This window comes from Amia ocellicauda, chromosome 2 (assembly GCF_036373705.1).
Source record: "Amia ocellicauda isolate fAmiCal2 chromosome 2, fAmiCal2.hap1, whole genome shotgun sequence".
In the NCBI taxonomy this organism is placed as follows: Eukaryota; Metazoa; Chordata; class Actinopteri; order Amiiformes; family Amiidae; genus Amia; species Amia ocellicauda.
This window is the reverse complement of record NC_089851.1, coordinates 11,556,241-11,573,851: the sequence shown is the minus strand read 5'-3', so window position 1 is coordinate 11,573,851 and position 17,611 is coordinate 11,556,241. Positions and strand designations below refer to the sequence as shown.

Sequence of the window (17,611 nt, the reverse complement as noted above, 5' to 3'; positions counted from 1 at the left end):
AATGTTTAAGCCCTGTCCAGTACTATGCGTGTTTTCTGAGAAATTCACATACCTTGGTGCTGTTTTTTGTTTATTTTCCTTACGAAATACAGCATCCTTGTATTTTTTCTTTATTTTCTTCCCTATCGATTTATGAATTTGATCGTTTGTTTGAATATTTGACTATTCAGCTTCATCACTACTCCAAAACACCTGGATACTGGCCAGTGTCCCAAAAAAGGCCTCTCTTTAGCCAAGAAAGTTGGCTTCCACATGCTTTGCTTGTTGCGTTCTCATGTACCAAAGCAGGCTCAGTGCAGCATCATGGATACTCCTGAAACTCATTTTTGTTTGGTGCAGATTTGTCCTGTAATGCCTTTATCCTGTAGCACAGCTGTTGTACTTTTGCTCTTTACATGTCATTTGCCCTTTCCCTGCTGGTTATATGTGAAGTTCTCAGTTTGAATTAATGGATTGAATTAAAAGAAAATGCCACGTTAATAATCTGAGGTGCATCATATTTCCCCATAAAAAGACAATATAAAGAGATGAATGATGAAGAATGAAAAGATGAATAAAAAAAGAACACAATGTCAATTGATGTCCCTGGGATTTTGTTCCCTTCTGTGAACAAGACATTTCAAAACAGACAGATAAGTGTAACTGATCAGGGCAGCCGTCTGGAGTAGCAGGTAGGGCTCTGGATTTTGGAGTGGAGGGTCATGAGTTCAAAGCTGTTGTACCCTTGAGCAAGGTACTTCACCTAGATTGCTCCAGTAAAACCCAGCTGTATAAAGGGTTAACTGTAAATAAACAATGTGATGTATTGTAACAATTGTTGTTTTGGGTAAGGGTGTCTGCTAAGAAATATAATAATAAAGATAATAGATTAACATACATTTACATAGATTAACTCTCACCAGTGATGACTGGAGGTTGTTGGAGGTAAGGGAAGACAGTGGGTGTTTTCCATGCTTGCCTCTGTCTGCTGTGATTCTTGCATTTCTTATGAAGCGTTTTCCACATCCACCAAAAAAATAACAGCCTTAATGACAGTTGCAAAGTTTTTTGGGAAGGGTATCCTGTAGTATTGTAAAACATCCATGACTTTCCTGCTCACTCTGCTCACTCTAGACCTGCATTCCCTGTCAGTGTCTTGCTCACTAATATTTCCCCTGGCATGATTAATTCAATCAATGGCCTGAGACAGATGCTTTGTGGTGAATGCTTTCACAGGGGGAGATCCTTGAAGAATTTCTTCCGAAGCCCTTCTCCAGCTCTCTCAAGTTCTCATTTGTAAGTTCTTCACTGTGTGACTCTGGGCACCTCTCTCATGTCATCCTGTTTCTCCTCATCAATACCAGCTTGCATCTCTGCTAGAGACTTCCAGCCAAATGACCTTAAAGCGAAACAGGAAGTTATATGCAAAGAATCGATAGTAATTCAGGGGCGACTTTAAAGCAAAATAATAATAAGCGAGGGCTAACTGTATGTGTATTAGCTTGCAACACAGTGTTGATTTAGGCACCTTCAAGTAACCAATTATTTAAGATTGGTTTATATTGACCGAGTAAAGAATAAAGCTGCATGTGCAATTCAGAGTCATGAAGTCTTTTTTTGTGTGGAGAGACTGAACTCCTGAACCAGTCTCCTCCAGAGGGAGTGTGCCAACTACTTAAGAGTTTCTGCACAGATAAAATACATTGATACAGAACACAGCGCATGAATGCCCTTCAAGATGATGTCCCATCCCCTTGCTTTCCTTCTATTTTAACAGTTACAGTAAGGTTGCTATCACTGCGGTCTTCTCACTCTCCCCATGGGTATGATTGGTATGAGGTATGAGGTATTTTGGGCTGCTAATTCCTCTGTCTGTTCCCTCTCTCCTAACAGGATTAAATGATTGTTATAATATGGGGGAGTATGTAAAATTTTAAAAGTTTTTCTAAACAATTGGAAAGTATTTCTCCCCTATTTTATATCGTGCATGGCAGCCTTGACTTTTCCCATCTCACAGTGACAGCATAGATGATTTGCTATGGCCAGATAGTTTTTTCTCTGATCTTATGATCTGTATTGTTACAATTTGTGTTTTTAAATTTGGGTAAGCATTCAATCTAATCTTGTCAATCTAATGGCACTTCTTACTTGACCTATACACTGACTTGTGTATTCAAGGGTGGTACCTGCTTACCTGTGATCTTTTCATGTTCTGGAATGTCATAGCTCTGGTCTAAGGTTCTTTACACTGGATCGAATTTTTACGAGAGTGAAAAGATTTTTAAAAAAAGTGTGCACCTCCCTATGTGTCAATTTTGCAATCAAAACAAGTTTGATTCAATCTGATTTTACATGCGTTAAAAATTACTTTGACCTATGAAAAATGAGAGGAAGACGTGGATTGATGCACTTAATTTGTATCCTCTGGAAAACCTTATCTTCCGTGTGTCTAACCACAAAGAAGTATACCACAAAGCAAATAAATACAGACAAATTATGTCAAGCTATCGTGGAGGAGCTGGACATGAATGGTACCTATTGATGTAGCTAGAATTCTCCTAGACAGTGGTTAAGCACAGCACAGAAAGTGGTTAAACAACTCAAAAAAAGACCTACGTTATTTACAAAGATTTGCACTTTCAAATAATGAATTTAATGTTGAACCATGCATTCTGCTTTTGTATCTGAGACATAGCTTGTGTGCGATAAGGTTTTTTAAAGAAACAGTGGCGTAGCTTGCGAGACACTGGTGCAGTTTTAACAGATCCATTGAACGCCATTGATGGACAACTATTCTGATGAGGGACTACAAATGACGTATCGGATCCAGTGTCGGAAACAGCCTTTACTCTCAAAGTTGACTGTTTGTGACCAAGTCTGACCGTACTCCTCCAACAGTGAGGGACACTACTGCAGCCGCTGCTCTGTTGATAAGATTAGGAGCAGGTAGAGAGTGCAGAATAGGAAATTAATCTCTAGCACTGTGGCCAGCTTGCTAATGCAGTTTAGATCTTGCACTGCGCTGTGGCAGACTCCGCAGCCCTCTATCATGCTACATGCTACGTGTGTGAAGAGCTTTCTTCTGCTACCAGTTTTCACTCTCCACTTGCTTTCCCAGAACATTCACTTGACTATGCCTTAACATTTGCCACCTACACCACTTTGAGGAAGCTTATTGAATAAACCTCCATGCCAAATTGAATAAAATGCATTTCTGAAGTCCATAACACATGCAAACATTTCACCTTTGTTTTTAATTTATAAAGGTTTGAAGGGTGTAAATATGATCAGAGATACATGGTTTGGAAGGAAGCCAGTCTGACTGTAACTCATGTAATTGTCCTTGGGAAGGAAGGCATTATTCATGCATTTGTCATTCTTAAAAATACCTCTTTCTGAATATGGCTCACAAGGATGTCTTGGTAGTTATTGGTGACTAAATTGTTGAATGTGTATCAGATATGAGTTTGTATATTTGTAGTTTTTGATGTATGATGTATAGTATGAAGTTAAATATTTGCAATTTGCATATCATCTGTGATCCTGTTCTCTAACCACAGGATATCCTGCAGAGATTGGTGTTTTCATTGAGTCATAATTATGTTTAATGGTTGTTTTAAATTCTTCTAGGTACTTTTTAAATTAAAATTATGATTCACTTGAAAAATGCACTTCCAACAGCATTGTGTCACAAATCAGGGATATTTTGTCCACACAAGCTATCTATTTAGATCTTTGTTTTGTGTTTTATTTCAGTAGAATACCACTTTGGCAAAAGACGATCTCACCGGGATTCAGATGCCCCAGAACCAACATAAATAAGATGGGAAACTAAAGTGGGTAAGTAAAAATAAAATTTTCATTCACTTTGAAGTGAAAATTTTAACATGTCAGTGGAAAAGCTTTTAAAAGGGTCTACTTTTGAATGGATGCCTTGCAGATGTAAGAGGGATCCACATGATTAATGAGCCTTTAACGGTGATACAGTTTGCATCATGGGAACTTGAGAGAGTGCAAATCACACTGTGTCTGGACACTGGCCTTCTGGCATAGCTGGTTGGGTTGCTTGTATTGAAAAACACATAATACTGCTCACTTATGTCTTATGCTCCACTGTTGTAATCCATGTTGAACATTTTGAACTACACAAGAGGATGAACAGTTTTAAAGTAGAACCTTTTTGCTCGAAGGTTGTGGCCATAATTTCAGTGTAAAAATGTATTCAATTGCAAATTGCAAACATGACACAGTCACATCTAATGCTTTGTATTCAAGAAGTACAAAATCTGATAGCATAAGGAATTGCTAAGTGTTAAAGGGTCAAACTGATTGCTGGTTGCAAGAGGAAAAGTTCTTAAAGCTTTAATCTTTAAAACTTTATCCCACACTGACTACATCTCCCGAGAGAAAGCCACAGATGGAAAATTAAAGGAGATTGAATTAGGAATGGTGGGTTTTTGCTTTGATGAAGGTGTGTAATTTTCCAGTAGCCTAAGGTGCAGGATTAGATTTATAGGGATGTTGTTTTAACACTGATGATAAGTCCAGCATTAACAACTGTTTCTCACTGCTCTGCTGGTCTTGTCCCTCCATCTAAAACACTGAGACTCCAGCATAAGTCTCTCCAGAGCCGAGTGTGGCTGCGATTATCTGTAGCGCTAGAAGTGTTGTACATTCATAAACGTGATAAATGAAGTTCTATGCTCTTGAGAGAAGCTGAGTCAGCCATGTCTGTTTGTGCAACTCCTGTTTGCAATTTTCTTCTCCGCCAGTAGCGACAATTTTATATGGTTCAAAACACCTAATAATATTTGGGCTATAACAGATGTTCTGCTCTTGATTTGTGGAGTTACGAAAAATAAAGTGTTTGTCGGCAGATAAAAGTGCTGAACTTTCTTAAGCTTTACCCAGCATATTTAAAACTCAGCCTGATTTCTTACAGCAACTGAAAAGCGGAAATCAATTGCTTAAGAGGTCTCTAAGGATTGGCCATGTCCCTTTAGCTATGCAACACACACCCTGTGAAGAGAGGTTACTGTATTTAGAGGAATACATTTTAAACTCTGCTGTCATAGTCCATTCATTTACATATAAATTAAATGTCATACAATGTCATATAGTTAGGATAGTTAGGACTTTTTTAAACAACTAATCTCTTAATATTCAAATTTCTTCAGTTACTCATTTTAAATACACCATACAAATAGACGTTTTGTATGAAGACGGAATATCTGAAATTTCGCCCTGTGTTTCTCTGTTATTTTACTTTCCCCATCTCAGCCATGGAGCCTTTCCGAGCCCTTTCACACAGAATCTGTGAAGACTGACTGTTGCATGATATTGATAAAGCTTTCCTCTGCTATCACAGACTGCTATGGACATTTCGCTCATTTGTTGGCATCTTTGGGTGGGATGCATTGTGCTGCTAGCTTGAACCTATCAAATGGGTGTCACACTTGTATTGTGATTCAGATTACCTTAGATTGGCTTAAAGCAAGAAGATTAAGAGAACAGCACTATGTCACGTTATGCACTGCTGCTATAGATGGAATATCCCACTTATACAGTAAGTGCCATGAAGAGGTTAGTAATAGGTTTTTAAGCTGCTCATGGAAAGCTATCTGTTTCATTTTTAGGGGTTTAAGTGACCTGTTATACATGTTGTATGTTTCTCCATAGCTCCAGTATTTGGTTCTATACCTTATATATTAATTGTACTAGATCATTTGGGAATAAGGTTAGTATATGATTATAATAATTTAAAAAGTTGTAAATATAATCTCCTCCACTTGTCTCTATTAAAATGTATGAATAACACAAATCAATACACAACGAGAACAAAGTAAAGGTTGATCTTAAAATGGCTTGATGATAACCACATTGCTGCCTAGATCTGATGTGTTTAAAAGTTTAGTTTACTGCTATTGTTGCTATTAGGTTCATGAAAAATTGCAAACATAAGGGAGTGAAGACTTATATATGATTAAAAAACATACATTATCAAATTAAAAGATTCCTTTCACTATAAAATATTTAGTCAGGACTATTTGTTCAATCTTGAATACTACTTACATGTAAAACAAATACAATTCTGTGATAATGTTGACAGTTTCTAGGATTTCCAAAATTCGAATTTTTAAATTCCCTTAAAGGCATTTACTGATATTTCCATACCTTTATTAAAAAAAAAATGGTACCAAAATGTAAGAATAATGGTTTTCACCATTCAGAATGAAAAACTAAATAATTGCAGGAAAGGAGCCATTGGCTGACTTTATAACTCCCAATAGATTGATTTGTATAGCATTTAGTGTGTCCATAAAGCTTAAACAGTGAACAATAAACTATTTTACAGCTGTACAATATTATTATTTTATGAGGACAGAGCAGCCTGCCTTCTAAACTGATCAGAAAGAAGTGTGTATTTTGCCATTTTGTGTCCTACCCTGTTTTTAACACATATAACACGCCGTGGGGCTTAAAATGCATTTCTCGATAGTGCTTTGTTACACCCCTTTTATTTTCCTTTGCTAGAAATTATGCATGTCTTTTGAAGTGCATTTGAATTGGAGCCGCCTCCAAAACAAGTAAAATAAATCAATACATAAAAAATTAAAAGAAAATAAGCCATATTTTTCCTTCACTTCAGAGTTTAAAAGCTTTATGTATATGCATAGTTATTTTTACTAAGCTACTAGATCACAACAAGAAGGTGACCAATAATACTGTATTTAAAAATACTGTTGTTTTTACTCTTGAAACAAAGTGATTATATGACGTCATTAGTTTAATAAACAGAGTCATTCAGCTATTCTTATTAATTAATTAAGTAAAACCTAGAGAAAACTAAATATTTTCAGTTGATCGAATTCATTTAAGGCAGGGTATGTGTAAACATTTGACTGTCACACTTGCTGGATGTGGCAGTAAATATTGGTGTACCTTGTCAGTAGACAGGGATTTAGATAAAGCAGACAGTCAGTGTATATAGAGAAATCCCTGCAGCATGTTGTTTGGTTTTGTCAACTGGAGGCTTAACAATATGTAGATATGACAGATATAACATGCATAACTGTAGAAGACAGTAAATCAATTGTTACCTCACTATAACAAGGGTGTAAACCCTTATGCTTGAGTTCTTTAAGAGAGCTGCTGAGACAAACACACAGTTTTATCATGCCCCAGTTCTGAAGCATGCCTACAAATTGTCAGCTGTACTTCATCAGGTGAGTATGTATATAATCATATATATTTATATAAATCACACACACGTAAGTAAGAGCTGGTGCCATTGAGAAAGAGGAGGATATACTGGTAAAAACTTTGCTCATGGCCTGGGACTTGATCATTGATTTGTGGATTGGATTGGTTGCTGTGTGTGTTTTGTATTTAATGAGTTATCTGTTTAGAGACAGATCTTACTATCTATACTTCTATCCATCTATAGACACACTGTATGTGTATTTGTATACAGGCACTCCCTGGGTTACATAGGACCTAAATTCAACTTTTCATACAAATTTCCCTTAGGCCCCATTATGAAAATGTACAAAATCTTTTTTGTTAGATACATAGAGCAAGTAGTGCTAGTTGTGAATTTCTGAATTATGCCATAAACATCTGTAAAAAGACCCGATTAGCGGTAACAGAGTTGTATAAATGCTGAATTTTCTGTCCCATTGTTTAAGATTTATAACAAACTTGCATCCATCTCACTGAGCACAGTTTTTTATTTCAGTACAATAATTAAAAAAAACAACAACCTTGAACTGGTAAACATAAATTGCACAATTTTCTCCCTAAGAAAGAAATCGCACCACCAACATAATGTGTATTATTTGATGAATAAGAGTTTAATTTAATTTCAGCAGAATCAGACTATTTTCTTTCTGAATCACATAGTGCCTAATATCTGGTGTGACCCCTAAGGTCATTTTTTTCACAGGCGACTCAAATATAAGGGGTATTGAGTCATCTTACGAATTCATGCAAGAACAGCAACACGAACTGTATGTCCTGCAGGCATTATAGGTTTAACGTGTCTTTTTGATTGTCGGAAAAGTAAAGTCAGATAAATGATGGAAAGCTTATGTTATAGCAGATAGGGGCCATGAACTCATCTATATTTGAATCCAGGAAAATAACAAAAACATGACAACTATGGACATTTTGTAACTGGGGAAATAGACTACTTACGTATTAGTTCATAATGGACTAATAATGGATATAAGTGCATGAACATTTTGAAAGTTCTTTAAAGTTGTGCTTTTGAAAATGCTTTCTAAAGTGACATCTTTCAAAGTTCTTTTTATGTGGCGATGTATGTGCTTAAAGCCAGGTAAACTGAACAGTATTTAATGAAAACAGAATCATAAATTTAAACCACACTATTTCCTTACTAGTATTAAGAATTTAGTGTTTGTTTTATACAATGTGCTAGAGTGTTGCGCTTGCCTTTCTCTGACTGCCAGATAACATCAGATGCAGAGAGCTGTCCAGCCCCCCTGACACTCCTCTCGCTGTACCAGAAGCTTCACGGGAGCAGAGCTGCTCCCTGTGTGAGACATTGTCTGGCAGTCAGAGAATGGCACGTCTTCAGAGCAGGACCGCATCTCAGCATACACATCAGGGATTTCGATGTTTATTAATCACTGAAATTAAGCTCAAGAATGTAATATAACAATCAAACACTACATCATCTTAATACTTGTAGGGAAATAGACTGTACTCCACTGATATTTATGGCTTTATGAAATACTGTTCATATGACCTTTGAGGTTTCAGGTCAATCAAGTCACTCCACTGAACTGGCAGATAAAGGTTTTATAGATGATAAACCAAGGAGCCCCAGTTTATCGCAGGGCAGAAAATCCTAGAGATCAGAGAGGATTGCTAAAACATAAAATCAGGCATGAAATGAAGCTGTAGATGCTGAACATGTTCTAGAGTTTAGGATGGAATAGTAAACAAATTAGAGATCTGTTCAGGCCAAGCATGGAGACTGGGAAATGGGCCATAGAAATAATATTGGCAATTGGAAACTAAAGTCTGGAGAGGAAACCAAAGGAAGGAGAGTGGCATTCTAAATATATATGAAAACAAATTGATTAAGACGATCAGTGGGTTTATAATATTCTGTTTGATGACCTAGACACGATATTCATAACATCAAATGCAGTCTTAAGAGTTTCACTTTAATATTTCTGTAATTTGGGACACCCATGCACGTGTCCCTAAACAACCGGGAACATATCTAACAAATTCACCCAGACACCCGGCAGATCTCCATCTAAACTGCGAAAAAGACTGCGATAAAGCCGTTTAATATTTAATTTGCTGTGTCTGTTCTCCAGAACATTACAGCTGTTGTGTTCTGGGCTTATTTCGAATGTCAGATCTACTTATAATATAAAAGAGAAAATATTCGTATTTGTGGAACCGTCGGTTTGTGCCTGCTGTTAAGTATCGACTGATGTATTTGTGCAGCCTCAGCAAGATGGGATCTTTTAGAACTACACATTTTTCGTTTTTTTATTTTATGTATTTGACTTATTCTATTAGAATTAATATAGTTTCATTCTGAAGTACTTTTTTGTTTTTAAATACAACACAAATAAATGCATACTTAAAGCTAAGCCTGATACATTTATTTCTTCTGATGTAATTTTTCTACTTCTTTTCCTGTGCATTTTATCTCACTAATAATCTTCTTAAAAACATTTGGGTTAGTTCATAAGCCAAAAAAAAAAGAGAACAGAAAACACCAGGAGGCTTTACCACACGATTATCCCATGTAAAGTTTTACAAGCATATAATTTTTTGTAAAAAGCCTGCAGTTTTTTGATACATAGATGATACTTCATCTGCCCTACTTTTTAGTTCTGAATTACAGTTCTTGCAACATGTGCAATTTGTTCACTGCTAGATTTGCTGATGGCATGCTAAGTAGTAAAGGCCAAAAGTATTTAAATAGCAGAATTATTGCTGGCATACTTGACCTGACTAGGAACACAGGATAAATACTTTTTGTTTAGATTTTCAAATCCAGTGATCAGCAAATGTTTTTTATTGGCAAAAGGAGAGTTTAGGATGGATTCAGTATTATTTCCTTTATATATGTTATGTCCCATTTTCAACATCACAGTTAACATTATATTGTTCACAGGCAAAATTGTAGTGCATATAAAACTGCTTGCTGGAAATCAACAAACACAACTTATTTGCTCAAGTTGGGAACCACATAGATGTTCAGTGCTTTTGCATAACTCCCTAACAAGCTTTTCCATCACCTTTTGTGTTTTAGTTTTGAGCAGTTGTGAAAACATTTGAGATGTTATTCTCTATTTTACTAGGGTAAAGAGATGATGAAATTCATACAGATGTTGCTGTAGTTAACAGAACTGCCTAATATGTACAAGCCATTTTAATAGCATCATTGTCAAAACTGCTTTAGCTTTTGTTTCAGTCTTTGTTTGTTTCAACACTGTTTGTGCAGCATAGATATTACAACAGTGGTTTTGAAGGAGGAATGTGTGGATGATGGTGAAACGTGGCAAGTTAAATGCATGCGCAAGGAATGTGTGTTGGCTGAATCTTCAGTTATTACATTCTTGTAAGAAGATGTTTAGTCAAACACTGATTTTTAAAAGTTGTTTACAATTAAAATTAATTATGTGGTTATAGTAGAAGAAAGAGGAACTGGGCTGAATTTGGCAGAAGTGCATAAAAATGCTTCTGGATTCCATGTTGTAAACTACATGAAAGCTGAAATGTCCTGATGAGCTGAAAGATCTTGGGTATTTTCAGTGAAGCTGATGAAATTGCTGTTAGAAGAAACCCGAAAAATCTTGACACTTCTCACACAGTAACCCATTGTAGAATTGGTGATTACGGCACATGGGTTAAATACAGAGCAGGACGCTGTCAATCAAAAAGAAGAGTGTGGAAAAACACTTTACAAGTTCTGTCACCATAAAACAAAAATAACATCAAGTATGTGTTTATTAGTTTTGCTATTTTTCTTTATACAGTTAAATCTCAAAGTAACATTAAACAGGAAAGTGAGTGAATGTGAAATGTATGTTTTGGTAAAAGATCACAGTCAATATTGTGTTCATTCATTACTTTCTTGTTTGTGCATGGTAATTATTTGTTTTTGGCACGTCAACAGAACAAAATAAGCTTCTGTTTTTGTTTAATGAACAACTGAATACATTGAACCTATGTCCAATAATGAGAGATTCTGCTGGAAGGTCAACACTGTTTCAGATTTCCTTTTCACCAAGAGCTGTCAACCCTCATTCTTGTCTGCAGTAGATGAAAGCAACCCTGATTTTATTACATAACATATTCTATTAATATATATCTAAACATTGTATTTCTATTAATATTTATATATATATATATATATATATATATATATATATATATATATATATATATATATATATATCATGTTATCAGTATATGCTAGTGTGGAGCTCGGTGGTCCCAGAGCACCAACAAGTCAAAGTCTGTGCTTGTGGGATTAAAGGCAGCTCCTGGTATCACAAGCCTGGGATTGAAGAATACAGGAGGGAGCCGGTGGGATTTCAGATTAGATCTTACATTATGGTTGATCCTATGAAGGGCAAAGGCTTATTTGGGTTTTTGAACAGATGAAGGAAACTTTTGAAATTTTGATCCACTGATCGAAATATGTCAAACAGAATACTGCAAAGACTGGAGTCCATCGTGAATTTCTGATCAAGGGGCCAAAAGCAGAACTACAGTTGAGAGAGAGTGCTGTTTGAAAAATGTGCCTGCGTTTTATCATTTACAATCTGGGGTAATAAATGTCAACCCCAAAACACCCTACTAAAGTTTTATTAAAGATTTATTTTATTATTGCTGTGTCCTAAAAAGATAATTGTGCTTTAGATACACAGTTCTCAATAAATCTCAGAATACAATTCAAAAAGTGGGCATTGTCATTTACTACACACAATATGTGTGGTGATAGTAGTATTTTATATGAGCTATGGAATATAATGTAATATAGTATAAAGGGTCTTCAGGTGAAATTAAAATATATTTGGGTTTGACAACCTAACATTACTTTGAGTATTTCCAACATGCTAAATATACTTAGAAGTATTTGCATGTTAAACGCATTACAACATGTTATGAAAATGCCTTTAGCTAATCTTAAAAGCCAAGCCAATTATTGTAGCATTTCTGTCCATTAGACCAGAGTAATTACTAATTAAAAATTACATATGAATTATAAATTATATCTATTTTCTTCAGTTATAATGCTAGTAATAAAATTATTACTTCCTCCTCAACACTTTTAGAGACACCTAGCTTGGGCTACTAGAAGCCAAGAACAAAGATAATCAGTCTGATTGTGCAGGCTCAAATTTAAATATGTATTGATTTCTAAGTTATTTTCTGTAATATCTTTCTTTTAAAAAAATTTCCCCTTTTTGTTTAATCAAAAACTAAGAATCCCTTAAAAATGTATGTTTTGCACAAAAAAAGAAAAAGAAAAACAGACCAAAAACAGGATTACATTTTGCAAAGATGTGTGGGAAAATGATTTCCCAAAAATGAATGCCATTCTTCTCTACTTTATATGTGTTACATTTCAAGTCAAATTATTACATTTAAAAGTATCCTGCTCTGAAGACGTATTCACATCCTTAGTCATTTAGATATTGTCTCTCTGTTAGTGTATATTCTGAAATGGGGCCACTGCGTGTTTAATGAGACCACACTCTTACATGGGGACTGTAGGTCTATTGTTATCCCCATCACCATTCTCCTAATCAATCCTTTTATTATATCTGGACTATTTTCTACAAGCAAATTGGTTTTATTTGACTTCTACTAAGGACTGGTATAGTAGCTTAATTGAGGTAAAAGCACTGTCTGAGCTGCAATCTTTTCATTGGACTATACTCTTATTGCCGTGTTGATAATGCATAATGCAGCTACATTATTGTCATACGAAAGCTGCAGATTATAATTGTTTTAACAGGATGTTACATGGTTGTTACTTACCGTGACGTTAGTGACATCAAACACTGCATTTATGCCTATTATATCGTTAGCTGTTCATCTCTAAGAAATACAATAGAGTGCACATAAATATTTCTCTAAAACCACTTTCCAGCTAGCAATCTGTGATTTTGTTGTCACAATATTGTGTATATTGTGAAATGATGTTAGGAGAGATATATCTGAGTTCAGTGTTGTTTGAATAAAAATAAACAACAGTTCTACAACTGTTCATTGACATTCGCAAACTCTAAAGTAGTTACAACATAAATCTACAACACTTAATTATTTAAAATTAACTATAATATGAAAAAACACATTGATTGATTATATAGGAATGTAAGTATAGATTTTAGTATAGATGATTACAAATTTACAAAAATAAGCATTACACAGTACAGTGTGCACACTTTACAGATTTAATTGTCATGTAGTTTAGGTATATTGATCATTTTATATGATGTGATATAATAACTAATTCGTACAAAAGTTTGAGAACACCTCAATTTTTCCAGTTTTTATTGAAATTTACAAAGTTTAATATCTCAATGTACTCTGAAATGAAGGCATGGAACAACTAAACAATTGGAGATACAAATGAAATAATGGAAACGTTATGTTTAATAAAATTTAACCCCTTAAGCTGACAAATGGCTCTCAACTTCCTAATGATGTGAAGCATTCTCTGATGTGAAAAAAATGTTTTTTATACCCCCCCGCATGTACGCCACCCCCACCAAAATTCTGAAATGGGGGGTTGGGGGGATACTTGGTCTCAGTAGGAATACACAATCTCAAAAAATATTGACAATTTCGACATATTCTGGAACCAGACAGTATACTGATCAAAACAAATCCATGTTTTGGTAGAAGCAACACACTCCCATAGAGAGCTCAAAATGGCAAGATGTTTACAGTGTACTAATACACAATGATTTAACATCATTGGATCTGAACTTGTCTGTGTTTGATATAACATCAAATAATATATACTGGATTCATTGATAGGCTATTCTGAACAAATCAAGCCTATATGCAAAGAAATCCGAATGATGAATGATCTGTGACTGTCTGAATGAGACACTTCCCGGGTCAGACTGCACGTTTACCCCCCTGGGCTCTAAATCAAGGCTGGCAACACGAAAACTATAAATCGCATGTGTTTGAGAATGAAATGCGCTGGTAGCCAAGAGAATAAGCTTTCAAACGAAGTATGCATTGTAGGAATACAGTGTAACTTCTATGTACAGGAGCTGCGTGTAACACTGCCTAATAATGCTTAAGAGGGTGTAGTAACACAGTATATAATTCTAAAATGTACATTATTAGGTTGATGCTAACCTAAACTTTTTTTTTTTTTTACCTCTGGCAGTTCACTGCTTACCTTTGTACCATTTCAGGTTATTCACTGGACTTGAACTGCTTATATTTCAATAAAAACTGTAAAAATGGGGATGTTCTAAAACGTTTGACCGATAGTGTATTTATAATGCGGAGTTGAGAATAACAGTTCACAAGGCAGGGTACAGTGTAAAGAAGTGAATATTTATTATTTACAGTGTGTGGGTTAGTCAAAATAAACAGACAGACAAAACACACATAAACGGCTAACTATTCATTGAGTCTAAACTACCTGTAAATCCCAGCACGATAGACACACAGCAACCAGTCCAATTCACAATCCATAACTGTAATCAAGTTCAAGTTTGCATGTATCTCTCTCTCTCCGTCTCTCACTTCCACAATCCTGGCACCCCTCCCTCTCTCTCCTACTCAGGAAGTAGGTCTCTTCCTGTTCTATTGAGTGGGGAGCCAGTCTCCCCCTTTAATTCACAGCCGCATGCCACCCAGCACAGCATCACTATATGTGTATTTTATTATTGAATTCCCAGAAGCATAAATCAATCACCCTGATTGTTACAGTAGTTGTTCGCAAATTAAGATAGTTTTCCGTCAAACTCAATTTACCAAACCATTTATGTAAATCATTGTCCAGGTTTGCTTATGGCCTCCTAGCATTATGATTACTAAATGTATTACCTCCAGTAAATGAAAGATCAGTTTGAAATTTTAAATGTTCAAGGGAAATCCAAATCAACTTTCAACCCCAATTATACAGTTTCCAAATTGAACATAGATTGAGTTTTATGGTAATAGAGGAAACTTACTTACTAAAAATGAAAATATTCAAAGAGGCACATTTGTGGATGCTACTTAGGGCTCAATAGTGATTCATCGCTAAGTGGTCAAGTTAGGTGATGTTACTCTTTATTCAGTGGGAGGAAATTGTTTTATTACTGACATTAATATTATAAGCACCCTGATCATAACTAGATACCATGGTTCATGATTCCTGTCTAACATGTTACTCAGCTGTTAGAGATGGTAATCTGGAGAAAATGGCAGGAGAAAATGTAGCGGATACAAATCAGAAAGCCAGACCACACCAACCCAGTGCATTAACACAGAGTGAAATGTACCAGGTTGTCTTTTTTGATGAGCAGAGTGAAAGTGGAAAAGATCGGAAGAAGGGAAAAGATTAATTTAGACACTCATTTTTTGAACTCGCACAATTCAAGGAGCGCATCTCTCAGTACATCTAAAAAGATCAATACAATCAATTGGCGTTCCTCCAAGTTCATTCAATATACTGTTGAAGAACATTTCTGAAGCTTACATAATTTAATATAATTTAACAATCTACTGACATTTTCAGCATGACATTATTTCAATAGAAACTTTTAAATTGCTCCTTGTACACATTTATTCACACAAGCACAGCCCTCCCCTTAATTGTGGTGGGTTATAAAGGCTAGTTGCAAACTAGTGTATCCAAAGTAGTCTGCTTTAATTAAACACACACACTCATTTACGAAGACCCAGGTGGAAATACTTTAACTTTAAATAATAAGACAAAGAAAAAGAAAGAAATAAGCATACCTATACAAGCAGTGTGGTTTTTCTTTTCACTAATGCCTGTACCTTATATATAATATTGATATATTTTGGGGGATTTAAAATATTGTAAATTAAATTGTATTCTTCAATCCTTCTTTGGACCCTAATATTTAGCATCACTACACTAAGAGCAGAGGGTACAGAGGTTTAAACTTCATGATAAACAGTGTTGCCTTATGTTTCCGGTATATTGCAGTAACTGAATGGAATATATAGAATCTGAAAATTAATGAAATTCAATGTGGACAAGTGCAATTATTACATGCAGGTAACAAAAATGTCCACTATAATTACACTATGGGAGGAATGTAAACTAGCTGAAGTAACGCATGAGAAAGACCTAGGCGTGTACATGGGCTCCTCACTTTCTCCATCCAAACAATGTGGGGAAGCAATAAAAAAGGCAAACAGGATGTCAGGGTATATTGTTAAAAGTGTAGAATTGAGAACAAGGGCAGTGATGTTCAGACTGTACAATGCACTAGTTAGAGCTCATCTGGATACTGTGGACAGTTCTGGGCTCCACAGTTCAAGAAAGATATCGCTGCTCTAGAGGCAGTTCAGAGGAGAGCAACCAGACTTATTCCAGGTCTGAAGGGAATGTCCTACTGAGAGACTGAGGAACTGAACCTTTTCACCCTGGAACAGAGGAGACTACGTGGGGACTTGATCCAAGTCTTCAAAATCATGAAGGGCATCGACCACTTCAAACCAGAGGAGCTTTTCCAGATCAGCAGGGACACACGGACCCGGGGACACAAATAGAAATTGGGCTTCAAGGCATTCAAGACGGAAAACAGGAGACACTTCTTCACACAGAGAGGCGTCACAATCTGGAACAAACTCCCCAGCGATGTGGCTGAAACTGAAAATTTGGGAACATTTAAAATCAGACTGGATAGGATCCTATCCTATTATTATCCTGTTATTAATGGACACCAAACGAGCACGATGGGTCGAATGGTCTCCTCTCGTTTGTAAACTTTCTTATGTTCTTATGTGTACGATGTGAAATTTTAAAGGTGGGTAGGTCAACCCAGAATGACTGTGGAAATCTGGTCGTTCTACCAAATTAAATGTCACATTCTGTGCTTTTTGAAATTACTAATCTGTCTTATGTTGTCAAATGTGTTGTCACATTTTAATTGACAAGGACCCCATTCAAACTTATTAGGCAGGCCCTGGGCCGCCTCAAATGTAGTCGGTCTTTTTTTATGACCCCGTTCACAGTTAAGGTTTTAGGAGGCCTAAGTGCGTTCACATATGCGGCTAAAAAGGTGGCCTAAACAAAATGCATGGCGGGAATTAAACAAATCAACTCAAACAAACCAATTACGCATGACCTTAGGTTTACTTACAGGTGTATGCGATGTATTTATAATCACAACTTATCAATATATATATAGGCTATTGATTGGTTCTATATTTTCTTTGAAAGTAATCTTAACACTTTGCAGCCGAAGCTTTCTAATATAATAAAAAAATGTCCTGGTTCAATGGGGAATCAAGATAATATATTTTCCTTTTCAAATGTCTATCTTCGGTTAAAAAAAAGTGCTGTTATACAATTCACCCGAAAGTGAAGCACATTTAGTAGGACATCAACATTAAATCACAAGAAATCGTATGCATT

The 17,611-nt window shown here is 35.7% G+C and overlaps 1 protein-coding gene across 3 annotated transcripts in view; it reads left to right on the top strand.

Moving 5' to 3' along the window:
• LOC136764393 (disks large-associated protein 1) overlaps nt 1–17,611 on the top strand; it is a 194,164-nt gene that overhangs the window by 62,749 nt on the left and 113,804 nt on the right. For all 3 annotated transcript variants that reach the window (XM_066718420.1, XM_066718429.1, XM_066718438.1), the window contains exon 2: nt 3,736–3,819. The gene's annotated coding sequence lies outside the window, so the exon portion shown is untranslated. The remainder of the gene's footprint in view (nt 1–3,735; nt 3,820–17,611) is intronic.